Below are 16,368 nucleotides of genomic sequence, written 5' to 3'. Positions count from 1 at the left end.
TGTAGGATATGCTCCCTCTTGAAGTTTCAACTTTTTTCTAGGCACAGTTATAAACGAACCATCCGCACATGGAAATTTATCTTCTCTGATATAAAAATCAGAATCAAAATGTTTTATGCAAACCACTGAGTTGTTTGTTGGGATAAAATGTTCACGATGAATGCTTCTTGTCCACTTATCCCTTAAATCTTTATCTTTTGGAAACAAAAATACATGTACAAACGGACTTTCTTTATCGTAATTCGATTTGCAACCTGGTACACTACACGTGCGAGGCATTTTAACCTTAACAACATAACAACACTTTCAAGCTTTCTCTACGAAAACAATTTATATTAATTATAATGTCACAATTATATTATTATATACTAACTTATAAACCCTTCAACGATTATACTAGAGGCAAATGATACAAGAAATACAATAAACTTTCACATGAAGTACGTATACTTTCACACTTGCGTTACCACCCTATTGTCCACCATGTTTGTTTACTTCCGCTCACAGTGTCAGGTCCGGTAATATAGGAGGTCCTGCTATTGCCTCTGTTTAGTCAGGCGGCGACGCGAGTCGTGTGCGGTGGGTCCTGCGTTCGACGCGGTGAGTCACAATTCTAGATTTCTTTCTCTGTAGATCGAAATATGTGTTGCAAATCCCTCGAGGACAATGTGTTACGACTGAAATAGGAAATTGATTTAAAGTAGGGTAAAGTCCTGATTCATAACTTGAGAAATGTATTAAACAGGAGAACATAGTTCGCATTTGAGACTTGAGTTTGAATTACGATTAGATTGTTACGTCACTTTCCTTTGTAAAGGAGCCTCCTGGCTATCCCCGCCGTAAATTGTTGGATAAGGTTGAATATCTCGTTGGGTGAGGGAAAATTAAATAAACACCTTAAAAATTAAAATTTACCTGATAACATTTATTAAATAAAAATCACGCAATAACCGCTATAAACTATATTAAAAAAACAACAAGAAAATTAGAAATGTAAATCTTTATATGATATAAAAACAGTAAATATAAATAACGTGACTAGATTATAAATATACTTAGAAAAAGGAACGTCCCAAGAAAAACAATCTGCACTAGAGCCAGACAAAACCAGAATAGCCTATCAATCTACTATTAAACTACTATCCCTCCGGAAACTGACTTGCCAAGTCATATAGACCTCACTGACATCCGCCATCACAAATAACAATGTAAAGCAACAGATTTTACACAAATATAATATTAAGTTTAATTAATGATTAATTCTGCCATCTAGAATAAAGTTGCACAAAATGAAAGAAGGAATAAGTATCAGATAATATTAAACTGACGAGTGTCAGCGCAAATTTCTAGACAAAGGAAAGTTAAAGAAAATGAAATTTAGAAAAAACAGAATATATAATTATTATATTGATGAATAATAATCTCACAAATGGCCGGATCCAACTTATAATTACCGGCAGGGCAGTCTCCAGCTCAACTTAAACTCGTCTTCCTTGTGCGCGTCACGAAGCAAATTCCCTTTACATCGTATCGGTTGGACACACCACAACCGAAAACGACGTCGTCAGGCCAAGTCCCCACAGTACCTGCTGCGCAGAAGATATGACTGAACCCAAATAGAAGCGATCGCTCGCCGCCATCTTGAGGTCATAACGATAGCGGACGAAACGCTATGCTGATAGAACGCAATCGTAAAACACACCAGGATTTATTACTGTGTATCATAAGAACAACCAAACATAAGCTAAAGAACAACGAGAAAAATAAATACGGCTATAAATAGGTAACTACACCAGCATTCCTGTAAATAATTAAAAATGTTATGCTGAAACTGTCAGTCTGCAATCCTCATCAACTTTATGAATTAGGCCTATTCATACTGCATGTGCATAATTCATTATCCGTAAAATGGGCTTCCTGAAATATATCAATAACCGAGTGAAAATTTTAACTTAATCTTGCACATTGTGTGCATCTTGCGATCGTGACAATAGCGGACGAAAAGCAATGCTGATAGAACGCAATCACAAAACACACTAGGATTTATTCACAGTCTAATATATACAGTCACGAAGCTCAATACTTACTAAATATGCAAACATAGATAGTTGCTCACCACCAGGATCGCTACTATCGTCTCATCACAGACCCTTTCCCCAGCAGACGATAAAATGTATTGTACTTTCGATATCGTATTCTTTTGAAAAAATTAACACCTTCCTTCCACTATTGAAATGTGAAATACATAAGGTTTATATATTATTTTCATAAAGTATATATTATGTTTTATAAACTCCCCTTCCTGGATCTTTCGGAAGAAGGATAACTCTGACCTCTTTTTCTTACAATATTTATAGTACCATAAACGTCTCCTTGTCCCATAATATTATTCAAATTATTGTATTTTAGCCATTTACAGCTATTACAACCGATAACGAACATTTCACAGTTTACACAACTGTTCACAACAAAGCGAAATACGGCACAGTCAATGCCTTTTCGATCTAGACCAGGCCGTAATGTTTGTTCGGGTTTTCTATATCAGTGTATGGAGCTCAGTGAAATAGTATACAGTATTATAACTTTATTGCGTATCATTGCTAAGCTTTATTTAGTGTAATGTGTCCATAAGTTCCGTTTACTTCTTGTTGCATAATATGTTGCAGAAATAATTACAAAACTGTGTTATTTTAATGTGAAGAGAATTTTACGTGTTAATATAATCTGTTCGCATCAACATTGTAAGTTTAGAATGGAAGCTATTTTGAGGTTCAGTAAAAACGAATTTATATTGTGATTTTAATTTAGCACATCTACCTTCCTTAATTGTAGACAGAAAATTTACCATACCACTCCTATGAAATTAGTGTACGTACGATTGTGTTACTTCGTCTCTTAGGTAGTAGATAAATACAATAATTCAGTACTCAATTGTAATATTAAAATACAGACAAATAGAATGTGACGGGTGTCATACATGACATTATGTTTAATTATAATGTATAATTGCGAATATAGGAATATAAGTTAAATATAGTAAACATAACTTATAATTTCCATATGACATTGTCGTGAGTCGGCCTCCTGCTGACGTCCCTCTGCTGATGACTGTCCCAGGTGTAGATAGGGGAAACGGGAGTGACGTGACAAGGGGAGCTGAAGTGTGTGGGGAAGGGTGATGTTACGATATAGGGGTTTTGCTTCGGTCTGCGTGGACGTTCTTCTGCTTGCTGTGATATCAGGTGAAGAGAGGGGAAACGGGAGTGAAGGAGAGGGAGTGACGAATTTTGTGGGGGAGGTTTATACGATGACGTAGGAAGAAAATACGTTGGTACAGATATAGTTGTTTATTTGAAATAATCAGTGTCCTTCTCCTATTCGTGGGCAGGGGAAACGGGAGTGTCTATGAGAAACTCTAGAATATTGCCGTTTTTGGCCCTGTGACTCTGGCTGAAGCCAACTTGAAGACGTGCTGTTGTCATTACTGAGAATATTGGAGAGGGATAACGGGAGTGCCTGGGTAGTAACGAACATAAGACGAGGGAGAGAGAGTAGCGAGGGGCTGGTATGAACACTTGAAAACACGAGACCTAAAGAATCCGCACGGGCACGAAAGAAATGACATACACGCAACAACATAACATACATAGCCTATGTAATGACAGGGCATTGGAGACCACTAAAATTAGACAGGAAGGAGCAACTGGTTCAGTAAACATAATCTATAATTTCAACATATCTAAATATAGGGATATCCTGAACTAGCACCAACTTTGAGGGATGCGCTTTGCGTGTGCATTTGTTTTCCGATATATAAACATTAAGGATTTACGTAGTGTATTAATACATTAAATACTATTAAAAACAACTCAAATGCCAAATTTTTGTTACGTTCCTATTTGTAAAAACTAGGGAAAGCTTTTTGTCTTCATTCAGGTCCCGAAATATTCTGAATATATGCTTTAAACCTTAAAGAAATGTAAGTAATTATATTGCGCCTCGATATTAAACAAAAATAACTACTTCAAGTAAGGAATTGCTGGCTACAGTTTCATTTTGGAAGAGGGAAAAGAAAAATTAATAAAAGCATATGCAACCTCGACAGCAAGCTGTGTTAGCTTAGATTATATTAAGTACTTCTAGCCTAGGAGTCGCCAGCATTTTACGCCTTCAGTAAACTCTCGATTAACTGGGACGTTTATTATCCAGGATGATCCATAGTGAAATCCATTTCGTGAATAATGTTTTTAATGTGATGTAGCCTAATTATTAAAACCATGTTTTTACTTCAAATTTTCAAAATCAGCCTACATAGTATTCAAAACTGCATGTCTTTAACCTACAATACACAGGAATAATCGTGATACTACTACGATCATATATCATCTTAACAAACATTGCATTTGATCTTTCCGCAACTAGAGAAAAAAATACGAGGAATTCAGTGTCGATAGTCCTTCCCTATAAAAAAAAAACACACATTGGTGGCTGCATATCCTGTTTTTAGAGTACGGTAGATACAATACTAATTATTAAAGAGGTAATATTCAACTTCGACCAAGTTCCTATTTTATTTATTTATTTTATTTGTGCATCTCGTTCTCAAAGTTCTCGTTTAGGTTCAATTTACACGTACCTATATTCTACATACTGCAGATTTTCCCATCCATCTCTTAAGAGGAATCGCTCAGTATTACACAAGTTTACGCTATTATTTATTGGAAATTAAATTAAATTATGGTGTAAGAATATAATGAATTATATTAAATTATACGAGGTTATACAATATAATTATACATATAATTTTGACACGCACAGAAAACAAACAAGCGGCAGAACGTAATCAGCTGTAGCATATGACATAATATAGCTCTACAACATGTAGTGCCGCATGGAACGCTTCTGCCATCTAACGTTAAAACTTCGCATAAGATATCCCTATTCGTGCGGTGCAACTGAAAATTATTGAATCGTGCATAAATGAATGTATAAGAATTTCGCAATATTTAATCGAAATAAAGGCACGTATTACACATACGAACAACGTAATTTTCACACCAAAAATAATATTACACCTTAACTCGCAAGGATTTATGTCTGAAGTGTCCCCTAATCATTGTTTTGAATTTTATTAATGCAATTACACTACATTTTAGAGAAATATATGTTAGTCTTTATGCATTCAAATTAATTTATATGGTTGAAACGCCGCCCTTCGTGATCGGGTTAAGCGAGTCACATGATCTTCCTTACGGCCTGTAGATCACGATGGCAGTGACACAGTCTATTGTTCGTAGTACTCACAGCGCTCTAAGCGGCTAGCAACTATCGCGAGAAATGCAACTCGTTGGTAAATAATCATCCCAAGCTTCGTGACTGTATATAGTAGACTGTGATTTATTATTGTAAACAGGGTGCGAATTAACGGGGGGATTTCCCCCCTGTTGGAAAGTTATCCCCCTTATCATAAATTCATATTAACATACCAGTTAGGGACAACTTCTACCCCCTCACAAAATATAATTATTACTTTTTTATTCTTACTTTCAATGTTTACATTTCATCAGGGCAATAATAATAATAATAATAATAATAATAATAATAATAATAATAATAATAATAATAATAATAATAATAATTGTAGCCTACGTATGGTATTCTCGCACCCTGACTATAAATAATAAAAACAATCAAACATGAGCTAAAAGATTAACAAGTATAAAATCAAATATAAATAGTAAAACGTAATCACCTGCATTCCTGTAGTATACAGCAAATAATTAAAGATGTAAGGCTGAAACTGTCAGTAATCCTCGTCATCTTTGCGAATTAGGGCTAAGGGCATAGAGCTGTAGTATTTATTAATATAGTACTACTGTTACTTTTTTGTTTCATGATTATCTGATTCTAATGATCTCTTTAATACTCTGCAGTGTGGTGGTTCAATTTGAAACAATACTTTTTGCACGATCGTGTTTTTTGTTGTATTTACAGCTATTGTCGTTAGGTCTTGAAAGTTAGAATTCCCACATGTACTTGTTGCTAGGGAAACCATTCTTCATAACATACAAATATACTAAAATAGACTGATTACAGGGCACTTATTGTTACTTAGTTACCATTACATTGCAGTTTTGCAAAGGCTTTAGAATAATATTACTATAAATGTTCGAAATTTAAAAAATACGATCGCACAAAAAATGTTATACAATACACGTTTGTGAAGTGTATTTACAAAATCTCTGAAATTGAAAAACTCGGTCTGTTTGTTCTTCAAACCATTCCTCGATTTTGTAAAAAGCACTTCCCAACCTTGTACCATATTAATATACCATTAGAAGTGGTAAGAATGCTGAATTTGGAGATAGATTTCATCACTTTCAAAAACATTCACTTATGAACATTTTAGTTATGATGACGAATTTCAAAATATATATCTGTTATAAATAACTTTCAATACCGTACTTAAATATATATTAATAAATAAACATAGAATATATAATTATTTCAAAGTGTTGAAATTCTAATTAGAGTAGGCCTGTGATACTTTAGATCATGTTTTATGATTACCTTTATGATATGTGTTGGAAAATTAAAAACTTATGAAATTGCGTCACATTTTCAGTAACTTTTTACAATAATTAGAATTGCAGAAACACAATTCTATGAAATGAAAAGAGCAAAGCCTATGGTATAAATTTGTCGCGTTTAACAGTATATAACCATTTACTGAGAGCTCAGGATTTTGCAGTGGATATATAAAAATAATTTCCAAGTTTGCGCTTATTCCTACAAAACACCTCCTTTTATTATCACAATAAAAATGTAAAAATCGTTGTCAGTCATTTTATAATATCCTTATAGGCCTACAATGTACAGTATGTAACCAACTTACTTGTGAAAAGATATTCCCGAATCCTTCTTACGTCGATTCGTAGTTATATGCAGCACAACAATGTAATATGATTCCAATTACGGAGTTTTACACAGTATTACAAAGAAAATAAATTATATAGCCTAAACACTATTCGTCCAGTTGTAGGCCATGCAGCACTAGAATATAACATGATTTCACATACTCAACTTAAGTACAATGAAAATAAACTATATAAACACTTTTTGTGCATTTGTATGCAGCATAAGATCACACACTTTAACATAGAAGTCCGATTAAAATAAACTATCATGTATAAAGACTATTTGTACAGTTATATACAGCTAAAGTGTACACCACAATTTCACATATAACGCAAAACAACGATTACAATAAACTATATAAACACTGTATACACACGCTCTATTGATTAAATTAATACATACTTACTCCTAACACATTAAATAATATTAAATATCATTAAGTAATATTCTATGTTATTTGAAATCGACGGGATCGTGATGTAAACATACAGTAGTCACATATCTCTTCACCTCAAGATGGCAATGCGCGAAAGTGTTCAATTTTGGGTCGAGGAACAGAGCTCGTAGTGAGTCTAGATCAAGAGGAGTAGAAATAGAAGAGAGGGGGTCAATCGCATATATTCCCTGTTAATCCAGGACCTCCTAAATTACCGGACCTGACACTGTAAGCGGAAGTAAACAAACATGGTGGACAATAGAGTGGTTAACGCAACTGTGAAAGTATACGTACTTGATGTGAATGTTTATTGTGTTTCTTGTATCGTTTGCCTGTAGTATAATCGTTGAAGGGTTTATAAGTTAGTATATAATAATAGAATTGTGACATTATAATTAATGTACATTGTTTTCGTAGAGATCAAAGCTTGAAAGTGTTATATTGTTAATCTTAAAACGCCTCACACGTGTAGTGTCCCAGGTTGCAAATCGAATTACAATAAAGAAAGTCCGTTTGTACATGTATTTTTGTTTCCAAAAGATATAGATTTAAGGGATAAGTGGACAAGAAGCATTCATCGTGAATATTTTACCCCAACCCAACAACTCAGTGGTAAGAAAACTAGCAGTGAAGTGCAGCAAGGTTTTGGCCAACTTATTTATTAATAATTACTGCAAGGTCCAAAATGAAAAGCAGGCATTGAAAAACAAAAATAAAACCCAACGAAAGTGTTCCAAGTTCAAAAAATAGGCTGCTGTGCTCTCCAAGCCGTGAATTCTTCATCGTTTTTAGTTGTACAGGTACAGCCTATCTGATCCCTTGTGTATGTATAAGTGGATATTACAGTGATAAGCTATAGTGAATAGTGTCATTTCATTCTGAATCAACATTAGTGGATACAGTGAGAAATAAATTACAGTGCTGTGCTCTCCAAGCTGTGAATTCTTCATCGTTTTTAGTTTTCAGCCTGTCTAATCCCTTGTGTAGGCCTATGTATAAGTGGATATTACAGTGATAAGCTATAGTGAATAGTGTCATTTCATTCTGAATCAGCATCAGTGGATACAGTGAGAAACTACAGTGAATAGTGTCATTTCATTCTGAATCAACATCAGTGGATATATAGTGAGAAATTACAGTGAATAGTGTCATTTCATTCTGAATCGACATCAGTGGATATAGTGAGAAACTACAGTGATTAGTGTCATTTCATTCTGAATCAACATCAGTGGATACAGTGAGAAACTACAGTGAATAGTGTCATTTCATTCTGAATCGACATCAGTGGATATAGTGAGAAACTACAGTGAATAGTGCCATTTCATTCCGAATCAGCATCAGTGGATACAGTGAGAAACTACAGTGAATAATGTCATTTCATTCTGAATCAACATCAGTGGATATAGTGAGAAACTACAGTGAATAGTGTCATTTCATTCTGAATCAACATCAGTGGATATAGTGAATAGTGCCATTGCATTCTAAATAAACATCAGTGGGCACAGTGTTAAACTGTAGGTAGTGAATATCTAGTTTTATTTTAACCACTCTCAGTGAATACAGTGACAAAGTTTAGTGACTAGGAAGACAGGACTCCATATTATATAATTTCCAGTTGCTGATGAAATCTATTTGTATAATCCAGGTAAGATTTCCTAAATCCTGAAGTAGCAGCTATTCAGTATTGTATTACTGTCTTCTATTTCCTCACAAATCTGAATAATACAATAACGTGTTAGTACACCTTTAAAACACGCCTGTAGTTTATTTTCTATCACACGCAATACTTGGCTGTCTCTAATCTCCACGAGTATAGTCCTGCTTCCCCTTGCTCTTGTCTCCTAATCACACCTTCCTGCGAGCACACCTCTCAACCAAGTGGACGAGACGATGCCCGCCACTTCTCCGCGTACCCCCTCCTGCTGCCACCTGCCGTCCATCCGATGCCCGACTCCTTCGCGCCTTGTGCGTGCTGCCACCTGTTGGAAACAGCAGGCACTCGCCCTGGCGCGTTTTACATTCGGCCATCCTGCAAAATTAATGTCCCCATTAATTCTCAACTCTCCAGCAGGTCAATCAAGTCCTGTCTGTCAGTCAAAGTCTCCTCGTCACCATTGTCTCCTGGTTCACCTCCAGGAACTGAGCTGTGATACCGCCTGAAAAGTTGCGGTATCCCCGCATGTCTTTGACAGCACTCACCTGATACCTGTCATTTCCTAGCACCTTGGAAACCCTGTACGGACCACCATACTTGTTCAACAACTTGAGTTTGACTCCCTTTTCGCCAGAACACGTGTTCGCCTCTCGCCATAGCACCAGATCACCTACCTGATACTGATTTGCGACCTTCCGCCCTCGGTCATAGCGCGCTTTCATCGCCCTTTCCACCTTGGTCAGGTTCTCTGCCGCCTTGTCCCTACGCCTGAGGACCGCCTGCTGAATGTCCTCAAATGTTTCGCCCTCTTCTGCCATATTGACTTCCTGTACTCCACCAGACAGGTCCGCCTTGGTGAGAAAACATGAGCTGTGCAGGAGAAAAACAGTACTGCTGTTGACACAGCGGTTCATGCCCCACACAATCTCACTTAGCTTCTCATCCCACCGTGATTCACACTCTGTGCTCGCCCCAATCGCATTGAGTATAGTGCGATTCTGTCTTTCCACCTGACCATTCGCCCTGGGTGTGGCAATAGCATTCAGCACATGCCGCACACCCCAGTCTCCGTGCACCGCCTCTTCGCCTCTCCTTGGGATCGTCCACTCTCCCGGTAGCTGTCCATCGTACTCAGGAAGCCAGAGTAGAGTTCGTCTGGAGTCTTACACTTGTAAGCACGCGCGTTCCCCTGGAGCTCTAGCGGAAGTCCCCTGATGATGCAGGAGATGGCATCCTCGCCCTTGATGCGCACCTCTCGCACAGAGCAAGCTTGGCGTGGTAATATTTCGTCATGGTCTCATCTGGTAGCTTGCGCCTCGCTACCAGTTCCTCCAATGACTCGCCGAAGTCATGCTGCCGTGGAAAGGCGCGCCTCAATGCCTTCTTCCACTCGGGCCACGAGATGTCGTAATCATCCAGGCGATTATACCAGGCCTTCGCCCCACCTCGGAGTTTCGCCTGCATGAAGAACGCCCTCTCATAATCGCTCCAGTCATGGATGCGGCCCAGCTGGTCGATATTGTTGAGCCAACGATCGACGTTACACTCACAATCGTCTGGATCGAAAGCATCGACAAGTTCTCCCCCTGCTCTCGCCGTAGGGCGCGATGACCCCCTAGAGCTGCTGGCCGCACTTCCACACGAGGTGCTCTCTCTACAGCACCGCCCACGTGCGCTACTGTTTGGCCTTCCGGGACTCCTCTTCTTTGCTGCCCCTTTGCTGGCGCCTCCAGCCTCAGGTTGGCGAACAGTCACATGACGCAAGGTAGCCTGCGCCCGTTCCTCTACCTCCTTGAGGATACGGGCCGCCTGCTCTTGCATCATGCTCTGAATCGCCCTGGCAACATCCCCTTGGTTGAGGATGTGGGCCACCGCCAATTGGACCGGATCCGCTGCCGGTGCGTCGTCTTCCAGAGACGCGACGCTCCGGTCCACGTGGTCCCTGCACGTGCCAGATGACGAAAACGCCACGGAATCGGGGCTCGATTCTCGGTCCCCGACCTCCATTTCGTAATCCAGCACGCTATCCTCAACCTGGTTTAGATTACTCGCCATCTCTTACAGCACCTTAGAGATTTCACCAAAGAACGAGATTACCACGTGTTAGTATCGCCTTTAGCTAACTCACCTAGTAGCTTTTCTTTGACTGACACGCAGATATATCCCACTTCTGAATTGTTAGTACACCTTTAAAACACGCCTGTAGTTTATTTTCTATCACACGCAATACTTGGCTGTTTCTAATCTCCACGAGTATAGTCGTGCTTCCCCTTGCTCTTGTCTCCCAATCACACCTTCCTGCGAGCACACCTCTCAACCAAGTGGACGAGACGATGCCCGCCACTTCTCCGCGTGCCCCCTTCCTGCTGCCACCTGCCGTCCATCCGATGCCCGACTCCTTCGCGCCTTGTGCGTGCTGCCACCTGTTGGAAACAGCAGGCACTCGCCCTGGCGCGTTTTACAAACGTATTGAAGGGGAAAATTTTAGAACATGGATTGCAACTACCAAATTATGTCTTAAAATACTAAAAAGAGCAGATTTGTCTGGGTTTGTCTAATGCACATCATTGTATTTACGAAAAGGCACTTTTCAGTGCCAATAATTTATTTTGTGTGCACGAAGTTGGAATTTTGAAGTAAGAGGGAAAGGGTGCAATCCATATTCTGGAGTTTATACCTATGTTCATTTATGTAGGTAAGGAACTTTATTATTAATTGTTTCATTGAGAATTTTGTTAAAATAATCTTATCAATGCCGTATTTATTTTAACTCATTGCAATCTACGAAATCCCTCTTCCGGCCGCCATCTTGGATGCCAGTGTCAGGTCCGGTAATATAGGAGGTCCTGGTTAATCGCTGTTAATTCTATGGCACTGCCACGATGAGCGCTAACATCGCCTCTTACCAACATTCCGTCACTGATTTTAGACTCCTGGAAATGGAGAATGAACTTGCGTGCTCTTGGTTTAAGTTGTTAGTCCTGGAACAATTTCTTGCCGTATTTCAAGAACTGAAGAAGAAGACATATTGAATTTTCTTGCCTAGGCGAGGGAAGGATGGCTGGACGAATTAAATGCGAATATCCGTACTGCGGAAGTAAGAAGAGTAGTCACCACTCGAAATGTTTCTTCAAAATACCTGGGATAGTGACGAGGTGAGTTATCATTTACAATATGTAGCAATGTTATCACTTATAACTAATTTGATATACTTGTAAATTTTGCTAGCCACGTGCATCATTTTAAATTATATAGGTTAGGTTATCAGATATTAATTCATACACACATATACAGAATTTGTAACATCTAGTTACATATTAACAGACTTTTATTATTATTTTTATTGATAGAATATATATATATATATATATATATATATATATATATATATATATATATATATATATATATATATATATATATAGAAGATGCATTTTTTGTTTTTATTTTCGAAGCTTTTTATACAGTGCAGGAGAAACTTTGCTGTTTTGCGCACCACACACGGGAGAAAAAAAGTTATTTCAAACACTGAATATAACCAATAAAATTGCAGCAAACCACGTCGTGTCGTGTGCAGCTTGGTACCGGAGTTTCAATATTCCAATAGAAAAAAATTGAGTAATAGACCCTTTCCTTGAATATTCCTCGCGTGGTATTATTACTTGAGACCTTTACATATTTATAACATTTATTATAAAAATAATAGTAATATTTATAATAATAAATTGCAATAATAATAATAGTGATAATAATAATACAAGTCTATTTATGATATAATTAAATGTTATATAGGCTATACTGTATATGTGTATGAAATTACCGTAAGCACAGGAACATGACTTCGTGGCACTTTATAAAATCACTCTAATAGCCTATAAAGTGAAAGGGAACAGCTGCAGTGAGCTATGATTATGTAGCTTATATTTAAACCATTTTATGACATATTTTATCCACCTATATTTTATTTTATTTTTTGTTTCGCCTACATTGTATTTTTACAAATGTTGTCTTTAAACATGAATTTTTTCCTGGACCAAAATTAGGCCTAAAATAGAAATGGTGAGATAATTAGTATTTTAACGTGAAGCTGACTGGAGGTGTTTATTTTAATTTTTCTTGGTTCTCAAAGTGATTTTATTAAGTGCCATGAAATTGTTTTCCTGTGCTCATAATTTATATTTATTTTACACTTTATTTAAATTTTTTTCAGATGCAAGGCATGCCTAGAAGCATTGGGCATATAAGATCTGATGGTTAAAGAGCCCAACAAACTGCACAACAGCTTTCGGGAGCCATACCTTGCAAAGTTGAAGCTATCTCCAATGGTCAAGGTAACTTACCTAAGTAACTGCAAGCCTTTTATATTATGCAATTTCAGTGCTTCATATCTATACCTATAAATTCTGTCGTAATTGCAAATTGTGAATGAATACATAAAGAAAAGCCATTCACACAAATAGTGAAGTATCAGGCTAAGTAGATCCCATAATTAAAGCTTTGGGGCGAATAATGGTCTGTATTGCAATCTGCTAACTGGGCAGGAGGAACGAAAATGTTACATCGTCATTCCACTCATAAATAATTTACTATTGGACGGGCAACATACACCGTTATTCCATCAATATGTTTTGTACACTAAGCAAAGTATAGATTGTATGTTACTGAAAGTCATATTACACATCGGAGAAGTTTGTAACATTATGAACAGAATAATAATGAAGACAATGACAAACACAGTTTTTAAATGTTGACTATAAGAGAGTAACACATTTTAAACTGTTCCTTTCTGACATCAAGAGCAAGCTGTGAGCACATCTTGAAAGAATTTCCGCAAATCTGTTCCTGAAACGAAATAACTTGATAACATTCTAAGATAAAGTATAATGGCAAAAATTGTAACATAAACCATTATTCGGCCCAACGCTTCAATTGTAACCTCTATCCTTGGTGGTACAGGACTACTTACTCTTGCTGTCAGTTCATAATTGTAACCTTTTGGTTGTTTTATTTTGTACGGGAAGAAACAGAGGACCCCCGCCAGAGAGGCTGGTGACCCCCCCAAGAGAGGAGAGGCAGTGAGAAGAGGCTGGGGAGCCCCCAAGAATGCAAACCACGGCCACACCGATAGTAACACTGAAGAGGAGGAAAATTTGCAGTCTTCGAGTACAACTGCATCATCTTAGAGGAAGAGTCCTCAAGACTACACAGAGAGATCTGAAGATTGACATTGCCCTTGCAACTTTAAGGAAGAAGGTTCCCGGGCCATTATATGAATTGGTAAAAAATTGTGTCTCCTCAAATGCAAGGTATGTACAGAGAGTTCGGTGGTCACCGGAATTGAAAGCAAAGGCTCTTAATATTTATTAACAGAGCCCAAGTGCCTATAGAATGATTAGGAAGTTATTAAATTTCCCTTCTAAGGCTACATTGCTTAGAGTTTTGCGAAAGTATACCACTGATGTTGGTTTTAGTGACAAATTATTCGACATACTAAGGAATGCCTGTAGTAAGATGACTCACACTGACAAAGTAGGTTGCCTTATGTGGGATGAAATATCTTTAAAAGCAGTGTTGACAAGCAATAAATGTCTGCAGCAACTAAATGGTTTAATGTCCGTGTTGCACTATTGAACATATATCAGGAGTAGCAGAATTTGCTAAGAAGTAATTCATTACCTGCTTGTAATAAAGACATAGACTACTCACCATAGACACAAGCATCTGATTTGCAGGTTTACCTGACAAGTGTTTTTCAAATCTTTGAAACCCATCAACAAAATCATCATTATTGTTACAAGCCAAGCTGATTTTAGTGGTATTTCATCGCATATGAGACAGCACAGCTCATCTATGTCACTCATTTTGTCACAAGCATATTTTAGCTTATCCAGTATTTTCTCACAAAACCCAACATCATTTGTATATAAGGCAAACTTTCGTAGAAGAGTGGCTTTACAAGGAATACTCAATAATTTTCTAACAATTCTGTTTCACTTGTACTGTGTAAGTAGATATTAAGGGCTTTACATTTGAATTCTGTTAACCAGGGACATTCCTGTACAAATCATGAACGAGAGGATTGTCTGCAGGATTGTATATGTAAAATAATATTAACATTACTTTTCAAATACAACTTTATCTTCGCTGGCACTCCTCTTCTTCATGTCAACGAGAACTGCAGATGTGAGAAGTTTTGCACCTAATGTGCTTGTGAAACTGGATGCAGAAAAGTGATGTGCACATTTACTGATACTGTGGTATTATGGCCAAATGACTATGTTTTCTTTGTGTATTTTTGATTTAAGATTTTTGCATGTATAATTTTAGTTGCTATTTATTGCTATTTTGTATTGTTCTTGTATTTTTGTTACATTATGTTTCTTGTTATGATTTGGTATTTTTCTCAAACAAAAGGAACCTAAATTAACTACAATACGAAGTAACTCAAGGCAATAATATATATTTTTTTTCTTGAAATAACATCATAATATCAAACACAGGACCTATGTTGTTGGCATATTTCAACAAAGCCTGTGAAATGTACTGTAGACTCTATTTACCATAATCGCAATGTTGGAACATAAAGTTATTGTATTCTGCACTAGCATTTAGAATATTTTCATATTAAATGACAAATTATGCCATTGAGGAAATAAATACAGTAGTAGGTGCTACATGTACGTTGGAATTCTTAAACCTGTACAATTTAACTGAAATCAACAAATGCTGAGTTTTTGGCAATAAACCCATTAACTCTCTTACTCTACTCTCTAATATTCCCCACAGACAGCTTAAAATTTCATGTTGAAGTTTACAGACAAACTGGCATAATGTCATTAAATATTAATTTTTATTGTTTTAATTTTATGTTTATCATGTACTGTGTATGATTTTATGTCTTCAGTTTGTTATATTTGTGTTTCTCAGAGAAATGGAACTTAAATTAACTAACTACAACACTAATGTTCGTAATGTTTGAACACAAAGTTACACTAGTGAATACAATATTTTCCAATATTCCCCACATATAGTCCAAAATGTAATGTAGAAGTTCATGAACAAACTGACATAATGTCATTAAGTGTTAATCTTAAAAAAATATTTGTGCATGATTGCCTTCAATGTAACCAGAAGACTTTACACATTATAGCTACTTATTTGGAGACAATAAGAACACAGCATTGTAGACTCCAATTTCTACTAAGGGTGATTTGAAATTATTTTCCATAATAACTTATGGTAGTATATCTGAAAATATCAGGAAATTAAGCGGTTAGCTGACTTCAAAGAGCAGAGATTACTTCATTAATAAATATGTAGAGTGTTAAGAATGTTTAGGTATGATTTTTTTCTTTGTGTA

At 36.9% G+C, this 16,368-nt stretch overlaps 1 long non-coding RNA gene across 2 annotated transcripts; it reads left to right on the top strand.

Annotated features, from left to right (window-relative positions):
* The first annotated feature begins 535 nt into the window (after nt 1-535).
* On the top strand, nt 536-16,096 carry LOC138699644 (uncharacterized). Of its 2 annotated transcripts, XR_011332055.1 has the most exons (3): nt 536-12,163; nt 13,219-13,339; nt 14,030-16,096. It is a non-coding gene; the product is annotated as an uncharacterized lncRNA (long non-coding RNA). The 2 variants fall into 2 exon arrangements; XR_011332054.1 differs by lacking the exon at nt 536-12,163 and having other exon boundaries at nt 12,438-13,339.
* Nucleotides 16,097-16,368: the final 272 nt, after the last annotated feature.

This window comes from Periplaneta americana, chromosome 1 (genome assembly GCF_040183065.1).
Source record: "Periplaneta americana isolate PAMFEO1 chromosome 1, P.americana_PAMFEO1_priV1, whole genome shotgun sequence".
Classification (NCBI taxonomy): Eukaryota; Metazoa; Arthropoda; class Insecta; order Blattodea; family Blattidae; genus Periplaneta; species Periplaneta americana.
The sequence above is the reverse complement of the archived record's forward strand: the minus strand, read 5'-3'. Positions and strand labels throughout refer to the sequence as shown.